Genomic DNA, 20,465 nt, shown 5'->3' with positions numbered 1-20,465 from the left:
TTAGTGGTCACATCAACATACCTCCTGCCAAAGCACCTCTTTTTTTTTTTTTTTTTTTTTTAAAGAGAAACTGTTCCACTCACAGCATCCAGAAGGAAAAGATTCAGAAACCAAGTGGCCATCCCTGATGTACAGCTGATTGGACATGAGTGGGGACTGGGAAGAAATCGAAATAATTTGCTTCTCTCTTCTAATCATTCAGGATGCGACACTGAGAGGGTAAGTGAAATGAATGAAGGTAAGGGTTTAATGTGAAAATTCATGATAAGCCAAGGATGATGCTAATATCATGTAATGTCAAAGTCACTTTCAAGTTATGGAATCCATAAAGAAACCGAATAAGCCAGTCTTTTGAGAAATCGGAATCATAAAGCCATACATAGGGAAAAACAAAGATGGGGGACCCATAACTTACGATAGAAAAGACTAATCTGGAGTCTTGGCTTTCAGTTCCAATCTTCTTGTGCCCAAGCTTTTAACATGTTTCTTGTCCTTGGTTGTCTTTGATAATACCTTCAAATAACTTCCTTTTTACTTGACCTAGTAGCTTTTGATCCTTTCCACCGAATGATCCCGCACTACAAAGTTATGTTTCAAATTTGGTGAAATATATTTCATAGGAAGGAATGATGTCTTTCCCAAAATGTCTGTGAATATCAGATGTCACCAGGAAATTATACAATATTTGACTACAATTTTTACACTGAATTTCTAGATCTTTGTTTGCGGTTGTGATAATATTTTAGGTATGTAATTTTTTCTCCTGTATTTTCCTCTCCTTTCCTCCCATTCAACAAGTACCTAACTTGTTGCCTCATAGGACAAGTTTTTGCATGTAGGGTGTGTGCGTAAATACTGCTCTTCTGGCTTGGGTTTCCAGAAGCCTTGGGCTGGGTTATGAAGTCAGGATTATATGGCATAAGCCCATGCCTTGCTGGTCTCAGAGCGGACCCCTCACATTCAGGCACAACACTAGGCTGACTTAGTACAGGACACGGATGACAAGTGGTGATAGAACTTAACGTAGTCTTTCAAAGCTTTGCTTCTAACCTCAGGGACTGGTTCTCCTCATGCTGCATTTGGAATATATACAAGGTTCCCAAGAAAGTCTACTGAATTAAATTGAATACAGGAACTCCCAGGAGCGCTCCCCTCCCTGTGCCTGAGGTAAATAGAAAGTACCAGTAGTTCTGGGACTCCGCACCTGGCTTCCAAAACTCATCCAACAGCCTTCACTTGCTTTTGTGTGGCAGTTTAGTTCATGCTCGCATCAGCTTATTGAGAATCCAGCCATTACCTAGACACTGGAGTTACAGAGATGAAAAATCCAGTTTCTGTCTTCAAAGCAAGCGTAACTAAAAACTTCCAGTATAACTTTATACAACCATGCCAGAGCAATACACAAAGTTCTTTGGGTGCATGATGAAAGGCCGCTGAGTCAACTTGATATTTTTGGGAAATTCCTTGCAGAAGATGGCAAACAGGTGAATTTTGGAATTGATCTGGTAAAGAATGGGACATAGACCTATGCAAGGCATTTCTAGGAGATGGGCCTATATAAGACAGGGGTTGAAATATGACCCTGCAGGGTATATGTGAGGATCACTCAGGCTAATGCAGGTGACAAATGATGAGGGCTCAATTCACTGCTAATAAAAATAGGGAAGATGGAGCTGAGAAAAATTTAGAAGGTGAAACTGGTAGGATTTAGTAGCCGGTTGGAGATTGGGAGGAGAGAGGGGAATTCTTAGGCTGTCTCATGATTCTGCCTCTAATGATCGGGTAGAAGCTGATCTTATAGAGACAGGGAATATATGAGGACAAGAGGGAGATTTAAGGAAAAGATAATAAGGGGTATCAGACGAATTGCATTTGAGGAGCCTATGGGACATTCATTTATCTACAAAAAGCAAGCAATGGGATATGTAGCTCTAAAGTTCCTAATAGACGTAAGGGCTTCAGATACACATTTGGAGATTTTAAGCATATAGGTGGTGGTTAAGACACAGGAGAGGATGAGTTCATTTAAAGAGGTTTAGAATGAGAAGAAGAGCGGGCAAAGTGGGAACACCTCAGTTTATGCGAGACTGGCTGCAGGTTGAGAGGGCACACAGCTGCTTGCAAATGTGACTCTTGATTCACTCGGTCGTTGCTTCCTTGGACGACGTGGTCTTGGTCTGCCTGCTTTGCCTGAACTCGCTGGCCCCCAGACATTGGGATTAAGTCCCTCCAGGCATCCTCTTGTGGCTCCTGTTCATTATAGACCACCTAGATTCAGTCTCGGCATCTTTGTTTGGCTCCATAGTGCTTCTAAGTCTTTACTTACCAAACCACTGGCTTTAATCTGTTCACCTCATAGACTTGTGTAGTCTTCTAGGCTTCACTGAGAAGCACAGGGAAAGACACATGTAGGCTGCGGTGGTTGGTATACTTTTTTTTTTTTTTTAAATCAGTGACATCAATGTTTCAAATGAGCTCCCAAATAGAAGAGAGATAAATCAGTGCTGTTCTGATTAAAGCCAGGTGTATGTCTCAGAACAACACTCACTCAAATCCTTCTTCTCCCTGTAGCAGCTTCCTAGGCATCTTCTCAGAACCCTGGGGCGTTATGGGACACAGTTAGAAAAATCACTGTTACAGGGTAAACAGTATGCACTTTATGTAAACAACGGTTTGAACCCTGCTTCTGCTATATGTCTCTGGACAGATTGCTTAGTGTTTCTGAGCCTCATATTCCTCAGCCATAAAATATAATTACTTCATGGACTTGTTAGCATCAGATGAGATAATGTGTCAATGCAAAGCTCAAAGGGCATGGGAGCCTCAATAAATGTTAATTTTCTTGCTTTCACCATATCTAGGCCCTGGTGGACAATTTATGGAATCAAAATAAAATCATAGCGTCTCATTGTGGGAAAGAGTTGAGAGCTATCTGCTCCAACCTCCCTGGGGAGCTCCTTTCAAAATGTCCACATCAGATGGTCATTTAGTAACTGCCTGAAGACTGCTTCGAGACTGCAGCTTTTTCTTTCTTTCTTTTCTAGTGATGGATTCTGTTTCACTGATGTACACCTCAGACTGAGTCAAAAATTTGACCCATTATTCTAAACTTCATTCTTCAGAACAATACATGCAATTGTAGTCATTCAAGTTCCACAGCCAGATTACCAAGTATTCTGTAAATTGTGATCCTGTTTTGGTTAAAAGATAAACAGATTCATGTGTGTATGTGCATATGTGTACAGACATCTGTAGGATTTATATAAAAATTTAAAAGTAGTTAATTCTGTATTGATATTATAGAAAAATTTCTTCACAATAAAAAATTCTATGTTACATGATTTTTTTCCCCTCTAATAAGCATGTGCTTTTACAAATAAGATCGTTTTATCTCTTTTTTGTGTTCTTGATCCTTATAAAAATTTTTAAAGATAGGGGAAATGTTATCTTCATTCTGTGCAAGCATGCATACACACATACACACACACACCTGGAAATCAGAGGGTTGAAATAGTATTCTGAGGTTTATTGGGAATACTGGGACAAGAATTAAGTTCAGATTTTCTAATTCCTATTCTTCCTACCACATTTTATTTGTTTTTTTTTTTTTACTCTAAGTGTCCCATTCCCTCAGCTCTGTCACCTTTGATGTATCTCTCACATTTCCTACCATCCAGGCCGTTCTTCCCTGAATGCATTCCTGTCTGCTAATTTTTCTAATTGAAATGAAGTATCTGGAAGTATGCAAAATATTGAGGCAATCTGAAAAACACGTAATAGAGTCTAATACCTTCCTTGATTAGGACATTACACATTTATTAAATCAAGATATAATACTTTTATTCAATACACATGAATTTCAGATAATTTTAAAACTTTTCATATTTCCATTATGAATGCAATATATATTCACTGTAGGATGTTTGATAAGTACAGAGAAAGAAGCAAAAAAATCATTTATCTATCACCTATAGTTCTTCTACTCCAAAATAACTGCTCTAAATATTTTGTGTTTTCCCACTAGAAAGGAAATTCCTTGGGCACAAGAATTTGATTTATTTTGTTCAATGTTCACTTTGTGCCTAGATTAGTACCTGGTAGATATCAGGAGGCATTTAATTAAAATTTGTAGGGAGTGAATGAAATATTCATGTATATACATTTATATTTCTGAGTACATAATAGAGTCTGTACAATTTTGTATCTTGACTTTTTTCAGCTCATATTAAGTTGTTGATAATATTAGCAATTTTATGTAGAAGCATAAATTCTAATTATCATCATAATGATTGTATAACACCCTATTGAGTGAATAGGCTGTCCTGTTTTTGGACACTTATAGTGTTTTTAATATTTTGCTGCAATGACAAATAATGCTATACATGCATTATTATGCAATGCAAATAATGCAAACATCTCTGTGTGCATATTTTTATAATTTCTGAGAGATGTTTTTTGCAGATATTTTCAAAGTGAAATTATTAGTTCAAGAGTGTAAACAGTTCAAAATAAACATTCTTCTCCCCTCCCCGCAGTTATACAGAATTTGTGTAGATGTTGAATTTGTGGTCATCTATCCTCATTGAGCTTCCAGCTCTTTTTCAGATCAAAATCTGATATACACTGATCCACAAGGTTTAGGTATGTTGTCCAAGGAGATACGAATTCTTGTTAGTGTACCATCCTTGTCTAATTTCCTTTCACTTCACAATACCAACCGCTTCTTTCTTTCTGGTCAGAATTAAGTAGCAGTTCCACATTTTGCTTCTACTACTTTCTGAGAGATGAAATTGTCAGCAAGGCAAGTTGAAAATTTGTCTGATGCTCAGCTTTTTAGTATAATGAGATTTCTAGCAGATGTCTTTATAGTGGAAGTGCCCCATTACTGTTCTGTCTTTTCTCTGTGACATATTTTTAATCTGTGTTAAGAAAGCAATGCCCACATCTTTTGTATGGCCAGGCAGTCTGTTCTAGGCTCTTCCACTGTGTTCCTTTAGTTTCTCTTTCTTCATATGGCTCTCATCTTTACCTGCCCGTAGATTTCAATGTAGAAGCTATCCTTGTTAAAAACAAAACATAAAATTTTTCCATATAATACATATGTACTCTAATTTTAGAGATCATTCATATCAATTATAGGAAGCCTAGAAAAGGATGAAAAGCTTAAAGAAGAAATCCAAAATAACCCATAATACCACAATTTTAAAAATAGTGTTTGTTAGCATTTTACTATACTTCTGGATTTTTTCTATGTATAAATACATGCATATGTATTCGTGTGTGTATCCATGTGTGTATGTCTTAGATATAACCTATCTTGAGATTATATTTAAGTTTATAAGTATTTCCTTATGGCTTTAAAAACTTTGGGGGAAAAAAGGTTACTTTAACAACAAAAATTTCATCACGACAACAGGCCTTGGCTAATTTAATCATGTTCCTGAACTTTTCATTTGTTTTAGTTTGTCCCTAATAAAGATAATCCTTCCACAAACATCTTAGTAAGTAAATCTTTATATACACCTGTGATGATTTCGCCCAGATAGATTCTAGATGTGGAATTGCCTGGAGAATGTGCCTCACTGCTTTAGGCTGTGTCTGTTTTCCCATATTACTACAGCCTTGCCAACGCTAAGCTTTTGTAATCCTTGCTGATTTTACAGGGGAATTGAAGTCTTATAGTTTTAACACTCATTAGATTATTAGTGGGAATAAACTTTCTCATCTTTTAGGACATTTTTATTCTTTCTTAATTTGAAACTTATCTTTGTTGTACTTTTTCTTCCCGTGTAGGAACTTCCTATATTTTTCTATTTATTCATGTCTTTTCTTTCAATGCCTTGATAGTTTTTAACTTTTTATTTTGTCACATTAATTCATGCATAGTTTAAAAAGTCAAATTGTATTATAAGGTTTATCACCAACAACAGCAGTCCTCAGCTCACCCTGCCACCATCAATTCCATTTTTTCAGAGTATCCACTTTCAACTCTCTTAGTTGTATCATCTGCTATTTTCTTCCATACTTCTGAAAAATATGCTACGACAGCTATTTAAAGTATTTGAAATTCAGACATTATTGACTTACTATTATAAAAATTAGCTATACTGTATACTTCCCACCCCCACCAATACACATTTCTTCTCCACCCCATCTCTCAAATATGGTTATCGTAGGGTTTTCAGTTACAGTGAGTAACTGATGTCTTCACTAGTATAGCTGTGTAAACATTGCTCATGGTTGATTACATTCTTGTACAAGTTATATTGTTCTGTTTTGCTATTTGTTTAGTTTTGACTCTCATCATTAACTTAGACTCAAATCATCTGGAGCGATAAAACCATCAATATGATCAAACACACCAGGTAGGTTTTCTTCTTCCTTCCCTTGGTGGCATCCTTCATGGGAGCCTCTGGCCTCCTGCTCCAGTCTGAACTATCCACTCTCTAGTCCTGCTGCACACCTGTCACCCAGAGTGCCCTTTGCCTCTCTCGTGCCTGGAATTCCATGGCTTTTTCTTGAGTTACTCCCTTCAGCAGTTTCCAAAAGAAGAGGGTGCACAGGATGTGAAATGTTTGTGATCTTGCATGTGGTTTAATTTACCCTTACACTTGAGAAATAGCTTGGCTGTTTACATAATGCTATGTTGGAAATGATATCCCTTCAGAATTTTAGAAAATGGCTCCGTTGTTTCTAGTTTCCAGGGTTGCTATTGAGAAGTCTGACATAGTTCTATTCCTACCCTTCATATTTGACCTATATTTTCTCTCTGCAGACAAGCTCTAAAATCTTTATTTGACTCGTAGTATTCTGACATTCCATCCTTTTTTGGTATGGTCCATCAGCCGCCCCCTCAGCTATTCCTGGCATTCTGCATCTTTAATGTCTCCAGAGAGTAAACCTCCTGTATTCTCCTGGATGGGGAAGGAGCCGTCACTGTCACCCAGCTTGAGAAACAAGGGGGCGGGTGTGGAGGGGGTGGTTTCTTTTGGATTTTATTCATTCATTTGTTGATTCATTCATTTATTTGTTTATTCCTTTTTGCATTCAACAAACACTTACTAAATACGATAATGTGCAATCATGGCGCTGGCAAGGCGGATACAGGGAAACATGTTTTCTCCTCTCAAGGAGTTTATAGTCCCATTCCTTTTACCTTATTAGCATTCTGATTATGATGTTTTTCTATTCTTTCACTCAAGTATTACAACCTAATATATACCTATGTTTCGACACTAGTTTAGACTTTTCTCCAACCAGTTGGTGTATCTTTTTTTTTTCTTTCCATAATCTGGTTCTACAAACATTTATTGGTAGCACACTCTGTGCACATTCAGTGCTCGGGGTCAGGGATACACAAGTGAGCAAGGATGGAGTCTCTGCCTGGACATTACTCTGCAGCTCTCTCTGCCTCTCCTGTGCCCCAGAGGGTGAGAGAACTCTGTGAGAGATTTACTTTCCTCCAGGGCTCCTGAAAGCTTCTGTTTCCTGAGCAGAAAACAAGTCTCTTTTTCTTTTAGACCCATAATTTTATATGGGATTTTATTCTCTCTCCCCATCTCCAATCCCAGTATTCCACCTGAGGGGGTCCTTTGTCTCTCCTCCTCCCTGATCAAATGTGTATGGGATCTGGCGGTGGTACTCAGAGGATGGAGGGGAGGATAGGTGTTACTGGAAAAAAATCTCCTTAGACAGTGTTTATTAAGTTTAAAAAGACAAAAAAAATGATAACTTCGCTCTCTGTTCCCCCTTGAGATAATGGAGATTGGATTCAACCGTGAGAATGAGCAATGTCCCAGGGCAAAAATCAAGTATGGAAAAGCATACCAGTTAATGACATTCCATTTCTTTCTCTCACAATCACTTTCTCCATTTCTTTGGCAGTAGGATTGAAAAATGTCTTGTCAATTACTTTACCAGCTCTGACCTTTGCAATTAAAACAACACTACAACATTTTCCCTGACTCTTGCATTTTCATTCTCTGTTACATGCACATACATTTTGGGGATTCTTGAATTCTACTTGTCTACTAAAGTTTAGAAAGTTTTCTCAAAGAATTTTTTTGTGTACATGTTTCAAAGAGACATTTGAGATAGGATGATTTCATACTACAATTTGTGATCGACTCCAGACCTCAGATCCGGGAGAGAATATATTCACTCTCATCATAAATCATACAGTACACATTTTAAATAATTTATTTATATTTGCCAACATCTTTATTTCTTGTAGCTTGTTTCTTTTTTATAGGACTAACAATTCAGGAAATTTACAAATTCATACTCCTATCTAAGTAAATTATATGATTGATTACATCACATTCAACATCAACACTCACATTTTCAGTACCATTTTCAACTTTATTCTTTCAAAATCCTTTTTTGTCATGGATCTGTGATGGGTTCATTAGAAAATAACAAAAATGCATAAGAGAGCACAAGTAGATTCTAGTTCACAACTGTGAACACTTGTACATACTTTACATGTTAAGCAATTGCTAACTTTTGGTGGTAAAAGCTCTACAGATTTTGTAGGTTTTTTAAACAATGAAATGCCTTTTGAAAATTTGAACTTAAAGACAAGTTTTTATTTTTAAAAATGGGCTCTTATTATATAGTAGTTAAAGAATTATTATAAGGTAAAATTGAATTAGATAAGAAGGATGAGACAATTTCAGTAATTCTTAAATGTAAATATGACTGCAGATTTTTGCTTAATATTTTTAAAGTGCTTAGTTACATAATATATTAGTGATCATCCTATATGTCATAAAGAATTAAATGTCTAAAACGTTAGCATATATGTCATAGTAAAACACCCTTTTATTAGTGCAAATACTGGGAAATGACTTTTATTTTGTTTTCGTATTGCTTAAAACTTCAGCCGGTTAATCTTATCAGCTACGTTAGGCAATAGTGTTTGCCCAGAGTCTCAAACATCAGTGTTGTCACTGCAACTTAACATGGTCATGTGACTAAGTCTAGAATCTATTTTTAAACAGCATCTTCTGTTATAGTCCTTCTTTTGAGCTCAATACATTCTACCCTCACTTACACGTTTTCATTTTGTTTAGAAATTCCTAGCTATTTAATCATTGTTTCTTTGTTGCATTTACTGTTTACTGATTTACTCCAGTCATTTTTAAAAAGTATATATTGTCTAATGGATGAGTCCTAAAGGTATATTGATTATTTCATTACACAGTTTCAATTATTATTTCACACTTTCTTCTTTCGCACGATTAATAACAAACATAATTTTAGTAGCTGGAAACATTGATGAATATGGTCTTAAACGTGGCAAATATTCTTTTGAATCAATAATATTGTTTCTCATAGTTTCTTTATTCCACGATGTTAATGATCACCATCTATTACATACATCTATTTCGGTACTATCTTCTCTTGTATATGAATTAACCATGACTTTCAATTGTTTCACCTGTTTTTGCATGCCTTTCCTGTGCCTCAAACTCTCGATGTTTTGCTGATATTTATAAATAATCATACTCTACTGATCATTTTCTGCCTTTATCAACTTTTCTCAAACTGTTTCTTCAGAATGATGGTGATTTTTAAAATTCTGTTTGTTACACGAATGTTTTTGTGCTCCAGTTGGTGTTTCATTAACATATTATAATTTTGAGAGTGTTCTCTAGTTGATTATCTTTCGGAAATACTGTCCTAATTAAATTGTTAGATGGTTACTTTCTAATATCATAGTATATTAGTTAAGACTCTTCAGTTTAAAGTAACAGAAAACAACTTGATTCAGTTTAAGCAAAACAAAGCAATTTACTAAGTGGAGACAGGATTGTCTCGTAGACCCCAAGGGTGGGAAGGGGCTGTAACAGACACTGTAATTCTGTTAAGAACTCAGATCTCTTGCCTTTACTTTTCCCTTTTGTGACTCCTTTCTTCTCCTTCTCCTTCTCTTCCTCCTATTCTCTCTTCCTTTCCCCTCTCTCTTTTCCCCTCTCTCTTTCTCTGTTGGCTTCCTCCACTTCTTCATTCACAAGCCACAGTCTCTTGAATTTGTTTGTTCCAATTTCAATCATACACAAGACTGCTCCCTGGTTCTGAATTCTGGCTCCAAATTATCAGGAAAATAATCTGAATTATCCAGCTTGGATCAGATGACACCTTTGATCCAATCACCCATAGCCAGGAGGGTAGGGTCACTGTACAAACGTAGCTGTCAGGGGTTCACCTTGTGAAGTGGTGGCCAATTCCAAGAAAAAGAATGGGACATTATGAGTTGGCAGCCCAAAGGGTTATAACAATATAGCAATTTATAAATCCTCAATTCTATTTTTTTCATCATATCCAAAATGTCAGCAATATTTCAAGTCTCCAGAAAACATTTAGGTTATGGTGGTAGGTCAAAGTAAAATTAACCTCTAGTTTTCATTAATTTGCAGAAAAGTTATTCACTTCTTAATTTGAAATTAAATAATTAATGAGCTAATATATGTTAAGCATTTAGAATAATGCCTGACACATGGTAAGCCCTATACAGGTACTTGCTTTTATTCTTATACTCATTTATTCACTCTCTGTCTCTTACATGCTAGGAATTATACTAAATGTTGGGGATACAGAATTCCATAAGACTCTATCTTGTCTGCCTTTGAGGAGTTCGGTTTAAAATACATCTAGAAGTACGGCAATTAAGCTTTTCGCAACAAGAGATTTATGTAAAATACACCATACTTTATAATCGATGGTATATTACTTACACCGTAAGATGTGACTAAGTATTGTAAATTAAGCAAAATTTATCTTTGATGTCTCTCACATCATCTTTCTACGCACTGCTTTCTTTTCATATCCGTTTCTTTTCTCAATACTAAGTGTGAGTCTAAATTTGCCACCCATAGGACCTGTCTTCTGCCTAGCCCTTCAGGATTTGAACCTTTTTCAGAAAGATTCTCTCTTTCCTGTACATCATATGTCTCATTTTCTAATTGCCTGGACAAGTCCTGGCTAAATAGTCAGAAAAAATATTGTGAATCTTAAAATCTTGGAGCCCATTGCCCCCCTCCCTCCATATTTGGGATCTAGTGGGATATGGGGAGAAGGAGAGAGAAGATGGAAGAGTGGCCATCTGAGAATAGACAGTGTCGGAGAGTTGGAGCCAGCAGCCCAAGTGGTGAACCTGAGAGGAAAAACTGATACACTTCATAATCACCAGCTGGACCAGTGTGGCAAATTGATCACTGTTACAGAGGAGAGCCCACCAGCTGGAGTTAGATACCCAAAACAATTCAAGCTAAGATGGATACAGAATGAGGTAGGAGAGTATGATGAGCGCAACAGCAAGGACTGAATATATATCTGCACAAGCCTGAAATGAAATCCTGTCAATGCTCTTCCTACTTCCTTTTAGAATTTAAAGGTACTTTGCTAACCAAGTGGCTATGCTACCTGAATCTGAATGCTTCCAAAAGGACACGAAGAAGGCTATACTGCAATCCTTTGGTTAAGAGTGGATGTGACCGTTTACAAGCAGGCCTTGGCTCTGGGAAGGTCTAAAGTGTGTTGATAGGGCAGCTAGAGTTGGCTCGCTTCCTAATGCATTCTGAGTTATCTATTTGAAACTTCCAATCCATGATTATTCGCTCTGTGATCCTCTCATGGTTTGACTAATCCTTCTCTACTTTGTCTGTTTTTTTATAAATGCTTGTCTTCAGTCTGTTTCCCTCCTAACTCTGTATGCTTTCTTTTTCTTTTTCTTTTTTGGTGAGGAAGATTGTCCCTGAGCTAATGTCTGTGTCAATCTTCCTCTATTATATATGTGGGATACTGCCACAGGATGGCTTGATGAGCAGTATGAAGGTCCGCACCTGGGATCTGAACCTGCAAACCCCGGGCTGCCAAAGCGGAGCGTGTGAACTTGACCACTATGCCACCGGGTTGGCCCCTCTATCTACTTTCATCAGAAATGTCTCATGATTTACATACCTCCATAAACTGATGCTGCCTGTATACATATGTCCATCACTCAACTATGTTTTGAGTTTCAGAGTCCTGCATTGGTTTGACTGCCTGACATATCTACTTAAAAATTCTACAGGCACTTCATAAATAATATGTATAAAAGTGTATATATATATATATATGTATATATATATATGTATATGTATATAAAAGTGAATGTGTATACTGCCCTCCAACCATCCCACTTTCAGCTAAATTTCAGTCAACTAACCAACCAAGTATCAAAAGTCTTTCATGATGTATCTTAATCAATGGTAACACTGGCTTTCCAGACCCAACATTAATAATTCTGTATTTCTCCTTCTCCCTCACTGCTGACATATAATAAATAGCCCAGCCTAGAAATTTCCCCCTTAGATATTTTCTCAAATCTATATCTTATCTCCATTCCTGCTTCTCTGCTGCAGTTTGCTTAGATAAGGCCCCAATAATTTATTACTTTAAAGTTATATAATGTTTAATATATAAGAATATATAATACACATGTAAGTTATTAAGTATAATAATAAATCACAGCCACAAACCTATGCCCAAATAAGAACGAGACAACTACCAAAATTTTTGAAGTTATCTGTGTTTTTTCCCCCGATCCCTTCCATGTGCCTCTCTACCTTCATAGAAAGTAACTATTACCCTGAATTTTGTGTGGATCACTTCCAGTTTTCAATAGTTTAAAAATAACATATGTGTGTGTCTGTAAACAATATGTTGTTTAGTTTTACTTGTTTGAAGTTTATGGTATTTTGCTCCATGTATGTAGTCTTCTGCTACTTGGTTTTTCACTCAAAATTATCCTTTTATGATTTATTCATGTGTGTGCAGATCTGGCTTCTTCTTTTTAACTGCTGTATAATATTTCATTGCAGAATATGTGACAATGCATTTATCATATTCCTGTCTAAGAACATTTGAGTTGTTCCTAGATTCTGCTACTATGGACAACAACGCTATGAATATTCTTATAAATTCACTTAGGGCTCATATGTAAAAATTTCTCCAGATTATACAACTAGGAATGAAATGGCTTGGGGATAGGATGTGCAAATATTTAAATGACAGTGCTTGTTATGTTCCAAAATAGCTTTATCAATTTACCACCATACTATTGCCAAACCTCATGTTACTAGACTTAATAATTTTTGCCAATCTAGTGGGCTTAATGCTGTACAACTGAGGTTTTAATTTGGACATTACATAATTTGTAATGATGCTGAGTATCTTTTCATATGATGGATTTACACTCTCCTTTTTTGTGAAATACTTTTTTGTTGCCATTTTTCCATTGGGTTGTTTGTCTTTTTCTTACTGATTGTGTGGTTTGTCTTTTCATTTCCTTTATGGTGTCTTTTGATGACCAGTTGTTTTTAATCTTAATCTAGTGGAGTTTAATGATCATTCCTGTTAGGGTCAGCACTATTTGTGTTTTAGTTAGGAGACCCTTTACTACTTTAGGTTTACAAAGACATTATCCTATATTTTATTTCAAAAGTTGTAAGATTTTGCCTATCACATTTTTTCATCTATCAGGAATTACTTTTTCTTTATAATGTGAGGTAGGGATACAATTTCATCATAATGAGAGCCTTATAACCCAGCAAAATTTAAAAAAATAATACATATTTACCCCAATGATCTGCAGTGCTGCCTCTGTCATATATTAAATCTCCTTGTGTGTGTCAATCTATTTTTGGGCTTTCTCTTCTGTTTCATTGGTTAAGTTGTATGTCTTGGTATCTTTTAATTACCATTTCTTAATAATAAGCCCCAATATCTGATATCTTCTTTTTACGATCTTTAGGTTATTGACTCCTCCTACTCTTTAACATGGTAGAGCTCTCCGTTTCATTAAGCCTTCTTTATTCTGTTTCAACAAAGTTTTATAATTTTCTCCATACAAAGCTCACATATATTTTGAGCCTCTATAGTTTATTACCTGTTCTATTTTAATAGCCTCCTAAACAGCTTCCTACCTTGATTCCTTAAATCTATCCTTTATGCTGCCTTTATGATATAATTATAAAATCCAAATCTGTTATATTCATAGGCACAGGAGAACATTTGTGTGATATTTTAAGATAAACACCATGTTACCAAAGGGTATACACACAATAACCCCTCTTTGGGAAAATTGCATATTTTAATATGTATTTGCAGAAGAAAAAGTCTAGAATGATAAACACAGAAACGAAAATGTGAAGAGTGATGATCTCTGAATATTGTGATTCTGGATGATTGTTTAAAAATTGCTTATCTGTATTCTTTTGTGAGAATATGATACTAATTTAAGCGTCACACACATACACACGTACCATATATATGTATATATATATATATACATATATATAAATTACATATAATAATACAGTATGGTCTCCCTTTTTTTTGTTATTCCTCTTCAATAAGAAAGATTAAAACCTTCAGTCAAGACAACGTCCCTGTCCTGATCCTGTTCTGATTCTCTTCTGCTCTTCTGTCACTGTGACTGTCAATGTCGAGTGTCACTCTGTGTGGCATTAGACTTGCTGGCTGCTTCTTCTTAGCTTCTGTCTTCAAATGCTTAAACTTTACACATTAATCTTTGAATCTTTTTTTATGTACCATATTCTATTTAACCAGCTCTCTTTCTGCATTTGAAGAAATGAAGTGTGAAAGGATTCAAATATACAGAAAGATAAAATATGTAACATAAAATTGCATGTGTATCTTCCATTAAGCTAAGAAATAAAACATTACAAATATAGTTTTAAGTTTTATGTCCTTTTCTCTTATCATACCTGCTTACTTACTGTGCCATCCATTCTCCCCTCTCTCCTTGTTACCAATCTATTGAATTTGATGTTTATTTCCGTGTCTTTATTTGTATCATAACTAGATTGTGGGTCCCTGTATCAAAATATAATATTATTTAGGTTTATTGATAAACTGATCTCATATAGTATCTCTTTTCTTGCAACTTGCTTTTCTTCCTCAACATTTTGCTTGTTAGATTTGTGAGGGAGGAAAACATTTCTCTCTACCCTTCTAGGTTCTTCTGGCTAGTCTAAGAATTAAATTGACTCAAGATAGATTAACAGGAGAAAATCAAATTTAATTTTGTACATACAGGAGCTCCACATACATGGAAGAGTCGGAAATCCCACATACATGAGAGGTTCAGAGACAGAAAGGTAAAATGAGGTATTTATGTCATCTTGAGAAGGAATAGGATAGGGTCCTGGGGCTTCAGAAGACAGGAAGATAATTCACAGGGTTGATAAGAAGAGCAGCTGTTCAGTAATTAGATGTTTGCCCCTCCATACAGATAGGTCATTAAAATTTATTTATGGTAACTCTTATTATGGGCAAGTCCCCCATTTAAATTTCTTAAGGGAGATGTAAAAGTTTCTCTTGAGCCCACAGGGTCTTGATTGCCTTTAGTTCAAAATATTCCATATGCCAAAGTGGCACATTTTGGGCAGGCCTGTTGTTAACACCTTCTGATTCATTCCTGCTGATACTTATAGCTGTAGTTTATTTCACTTTTGTGCAATGGTTAAATATACTACACTTTATTCATTGTTCTCCCCTTGATAGGCTTTTAGGTTGTTTCTAACTTTTTACTTTGATAAATAATGCTATTAGAAACATTCTCATACATGTCTCCTTGTGTTCATTTGTAAGAGTTTCTCTAGAGTACATGCATGGGAATGGAATGTGTATCTTTAACTCTACTAGGTATTGTCAAATTTCTCTCCAAAGTTTTTCTATCTGTTTACATTCTCACTGACAGCATAGAAGAGTTCCCATTGCTCCACATCCTGTCTAGCTCTTATTATTGTCAGATTGTTTACCAATTTAATGAGTATGAAATTTTGTCTCGTTGAGGTTTAATTTTGCATTTTCTTCAGACTGAGCTTCTTTTTAAATATTCATTGTCTATTTGGATTTCTGCTTATGTCTATTTTCTTATTTTTATATGATTAACACGTATTACTTCCTTAAAAATAACAGTAAAGAAAAAAATGTGAATATAATAATGTTAACTTTCTACCCCCCAAACTTTTTCCTCACACCGCTAAATCCACGAGCCTTATCAAAACAGAGCCTGCCTTCCCTGACCTGTCCTTGCCAAACTTTCATTTGGGCCTCTGTTTATGCATTTCCCTCTCCTTTACTGAGCCTCCACAAACCCCTTCAAAGTGTCTCTTCCTGGTGCTCCTGTAGTACTGCTCTATTAATGTATGAGGCACATTATATTAAAATAACTTATTTTCATGATTATGCCATTCCTGCCTTTCCCACCTTCTGGCAAGTGGACCTTAATCTCTTGGAGATCAGAGGTCAAATATAACCAGACTTGCAGTCCCAGAGCTTATCATAGCGCTGAATATGAGTTGAGCTTGACTCCATGGAGAGTTTACTAAGATCCTCGAAAAAAGTGTGCCAGCCCCACAGTTGCTCCTTGGTGGCCCAAGAAAAAATCTGTGAGTAGCGCTATCTAGTGATGCCATCGACAGGGTGATGCTGAATCATTAAAGCTATTCACAGAACTGCATTTGTTCTACGGCACTGGTTCTCAGCCCTGGCTACACGTTAAAATCTCCTAAGGAGCTTTAAAAAAATACTAATATTTGAGTTCTACCTCCAGAGATTCACATTTAATTGGTCATAGGTACACTCTTGGAATTGGGATTTTCAAAAGATTCCCAGGTGATTCTAATGTGACCACAGTTAAAAAAAATGCTATTGTTCCAAGGGCACACTATTAGAATTGGCTACAGGAGGGCTAGTTGTAGCTTTAACACCAAGAAACAGCCTCTGTTGTAGGCGAGGGGAACTCCTCAGAGTGGCTGCAGCTGTGAATTGCTGCCCTTCTCCTGATGACTACCATTAGCAGAAGTAGAGGAATCACTTATGAAATCCACTGCTATCAGAGGGAGCTGCTGCCACTAGGTGGTCAGAAGATGCTATTCACATGGTATCACCTCTGGTTGCTGCTATAAATATAAGACCGGGGAAACTTCAATGTACCAACGTTTCTTTTCCTCCTTTTCATTCTAGTGAATGACATATAGCAATGAAGGAAGACCAGAAATCACATGCCTTTTCTGGTGACAATTTATCCTGAGACTCAGAGCCTATCTGGAGGGTTATTTGAAACAATAAAAAAGGACTTTAAATCATAGGTCAACCTTTCCAAAGAAAGTGGATGAGTTTGGAGGAAGTGGATGAGTTTGGAGAAAGTGGATGAGTTTGGAGAAAGTGAAGTACATTTAGTGTAGATTAAATTTAAGGTTTAACACAATTCTTCATTAAATTTATCCAATAGTTTACCTATAGTTTATAATAAAATTATTCTCAAAGAAATACTTTGTTTAGGGTCTGGTTTTAAGAACAACAAGAAAACTAAACACGAAATAGCCTGTTCTCCATTACCTAACTCATGTTGTAATTTCCTCATAGACTTTGTTTCCTTATCTAACAGATGGAGCAGGGGAGGGGTGTTTGATAAGATGAGTAAAATGGCAGTCACATTATGTTCTGGTTAAATATTGTTGTGTAACAAACCACTCCAAACATTTATTGACTTAAAACAGCGGTTTATTATTATCTCTCATAGTTCCATGGGTTGACTGAGCTCATTTGGTGGGTTCTCATTTGGTGTCTCCTAGGTTTCTGTCTGTTAGAAGCTGGGGCTGGAGTCTCTGAAGGCTCACTTGGGCTGGATGTTCAGATGACTCTCACATGCTGGCGGATGCTGCTGCCTGTCAGCAGAATGCTCAGCTGGGGCTGTTGACAGAAACACCGACAGGACGCATGGCCTCTCCACGTGACTTGGGCCTCTCATAGCATGGCCCCTGAGTTCTGAGAGGGAGTGTCCAAGAGGCAGGAAATAGAAGCTGCTAATACTTTTTAGACCTGGGCTTGGAGTTCCCAGAGTGTCACTTTTGCCGCATTCTATTGGTCAAGCAGTTACAAGGGTAACTTCCATCCAGTTTCAAGGGTAGAGAAAACAGACTTCACCCCTTGATGGGGGAATGGTAAGGTCATATTGCAAGCAAGCAAGTGACCATCCTGGGAAACATGATCTATCACACAACAGCTCTAGTTTTTAAATTTTTTTCAGTTAATAATTCGACCAGGTAAATGTCAGAGTTATTGAGTTCAGTATAAATGGTGAAACTCAATAAGTTATTAAGACAGTATGTAAATTGTGATGCAATGAGATGCCTTCATCCTGTTATGAAATAAGAAACAATAACTGAGCTTCAGAGATATATCGTGGGATCAGTTTTTACACGTGAACCTCAAATAGATGTTTCATTTATTTAGCAAAATATCTTAGAAATTAATTTATCTTTTCAGTAACATGATTAACAGAAGTTATGCTTATTATTAGCCTTTAAATGTTCAGTATAATATTTAGCACATTATGATGACTGCATTATCTTTTTATGTGGGAAGTGGGAAATATGGAATGTTTGGTGGGAAATGCAATTTATTGTAAATATGTTATTTTTAAAGATTAACTAGTAATTATAAATGAATTCATTCTCATATCTTTAGAATCTTATAAAGCGAAGTTATGGAATGCCTTCAACTATATCTTTTTTAGATGAAATATATATACACACACATATTATTGGAGGCATGTCTTCTTGGTATGTAAGAACAAATTTGTTGGATTTATTAGAACATAATTGCTCCATGTAGTCAACTGACTAGTGATGTGGTATTTTAAAATTGATGGGTGGGAAGCTACAAAATTCCCACATAACTTTATGTTGTGATAAGGCTGTAGAATGAAATATATAATTGTTCAATGGACATTCATAGTTGCTACATTTTTCTGTCAAAAGAAAAAAATAATGTAACTAAACTCTATGCTCCCTTCTTCCCACATCATCTCTGTTTTGTTAATCCTTCTGACAAGCTGAGGACATGTTTGTCAGTATATGAAGGGTTGGGACTAGCATTTTTGCTATGAAAATGTCAAAATGATTGTGGTTAAAAAAAATGGCAGTTTATGGGATAAAGGGTTATTCTCTGAAGTAGTATTTGGAATAGTCTGGGAATTGGGAGTAGAAAGGTCAAGAAGTCTTTTGATGTATTGCAAAGAGAGAGTCGTTTTAAAAAACAAATTGATTTTTAAGGTCTAGATGGGCACTGTGGGAACTGGAGGGCTCAATCATAAAAACGATGAAGTAGGAAATACCTTGGCTCTCACACTCTCTTTTATTCAACTCATTTCTTATTTCTTCTTCCTTTATAAACAAGCTTCAAACTGTAGTGAAGCACTTTCATTGTTATACCATGCATTGGATTGCCCTACACGGGGCATCCTTGGGAATACCTAAAAGCAAGATGCCATGCAGATGCACAAATTCAGAGGTGTCATTACTGTGTCCTGTCTTTGGAAGAAAAGAGAGAAAAACAAACTTATGGGCAACATGGAACAGTTGATAAGAAAAATTAATCAAATTAAGAGCTTTGATAACAATATTGATGAATTGGTAGAGATGAACATTTCCCAATCAATTTAAATTGGGTTGCATTGGTTAGAAAAGTATTTATCTTTTTTTTAATTTTTAACTTTTTGAGGAGAATATCAAGGTGAATTTTGTATTTTAGTGTACTCAAGAGTGTGTAAATACATTAAAATTTTAAAATTATTATGAGTTTCAATAATAGCTTTATTGACATATAGTTCACGTACCATATAAATCACCTATTTAAAATATACAATTAGATGGTTTTTGTATATTCACAAATTTATGCCACTATCACTACCATCAATTTTAGAACACTTTCATCACCCTTCCTCCCAAACCCACGCCCATTAGCAGTTACTCTCTTCCCCTGCATCCCCACTCCCAACCATAGGCAACCACTGACCTACTTTCTGTCTTTATGGATTTGCCTGTTATGGACATTTCATATAACTCGAGTCAAACAATATTGTCTTTTGTGACTGACTTCTTTCATCTAGCATAAATAACATTTTCAAGGTTCATCTATGTTGAAGGATGTATCAGAACTTCTTCTTTATTACCAAATAATATTCCAATTCCATTGTATAGAAATACTACATTTTAATTATCCATTCATAAGTTAAAGTACATTTGAGTTCTTTCTACTTTTTGGCAAGTATGAATAATGCTACCATAAACATTTATGTACAAAATTCTGTACGGACATATGTTTTCAATTCCCTTAGGTATATACCTAGGAATAGAATTGTTGGGTCATATAATAATTACGTTAAATCCTATATTATTGTTGTTGTGTTCAGATGTAAGGCAGAGATTTCAAAGTTGGGAAGCTGGGTAAGGCAGGTAGCAAGTAATTATTTCTAGGTGCCAATAATATCTAGAGAGGCACTAATAGTTACACACACAGTGATAAATAGAATAAGAGAGCCCATGATACATGAAGGAAAATTCTGGAACTGAAATTATTTCTGCTGATTAAATCTTAACCTCATG

The sequence above is a fragment of the Equus asinus genome, chromosome 1, assembly GCF_041296235.1.
Source record: "Equus asinus isolate D_3611 breed Donkey chromosome 1, EquAss-T2T_v2, whole genome shotgun sequence".
NCBI lineage: Eukaryota > Metazoa > Chordata > Mammalia > Perissodactyla > Equidae > Equus > Equus asinus.
Note: the sequence above shows the minus strand (reverse complement) of the source record.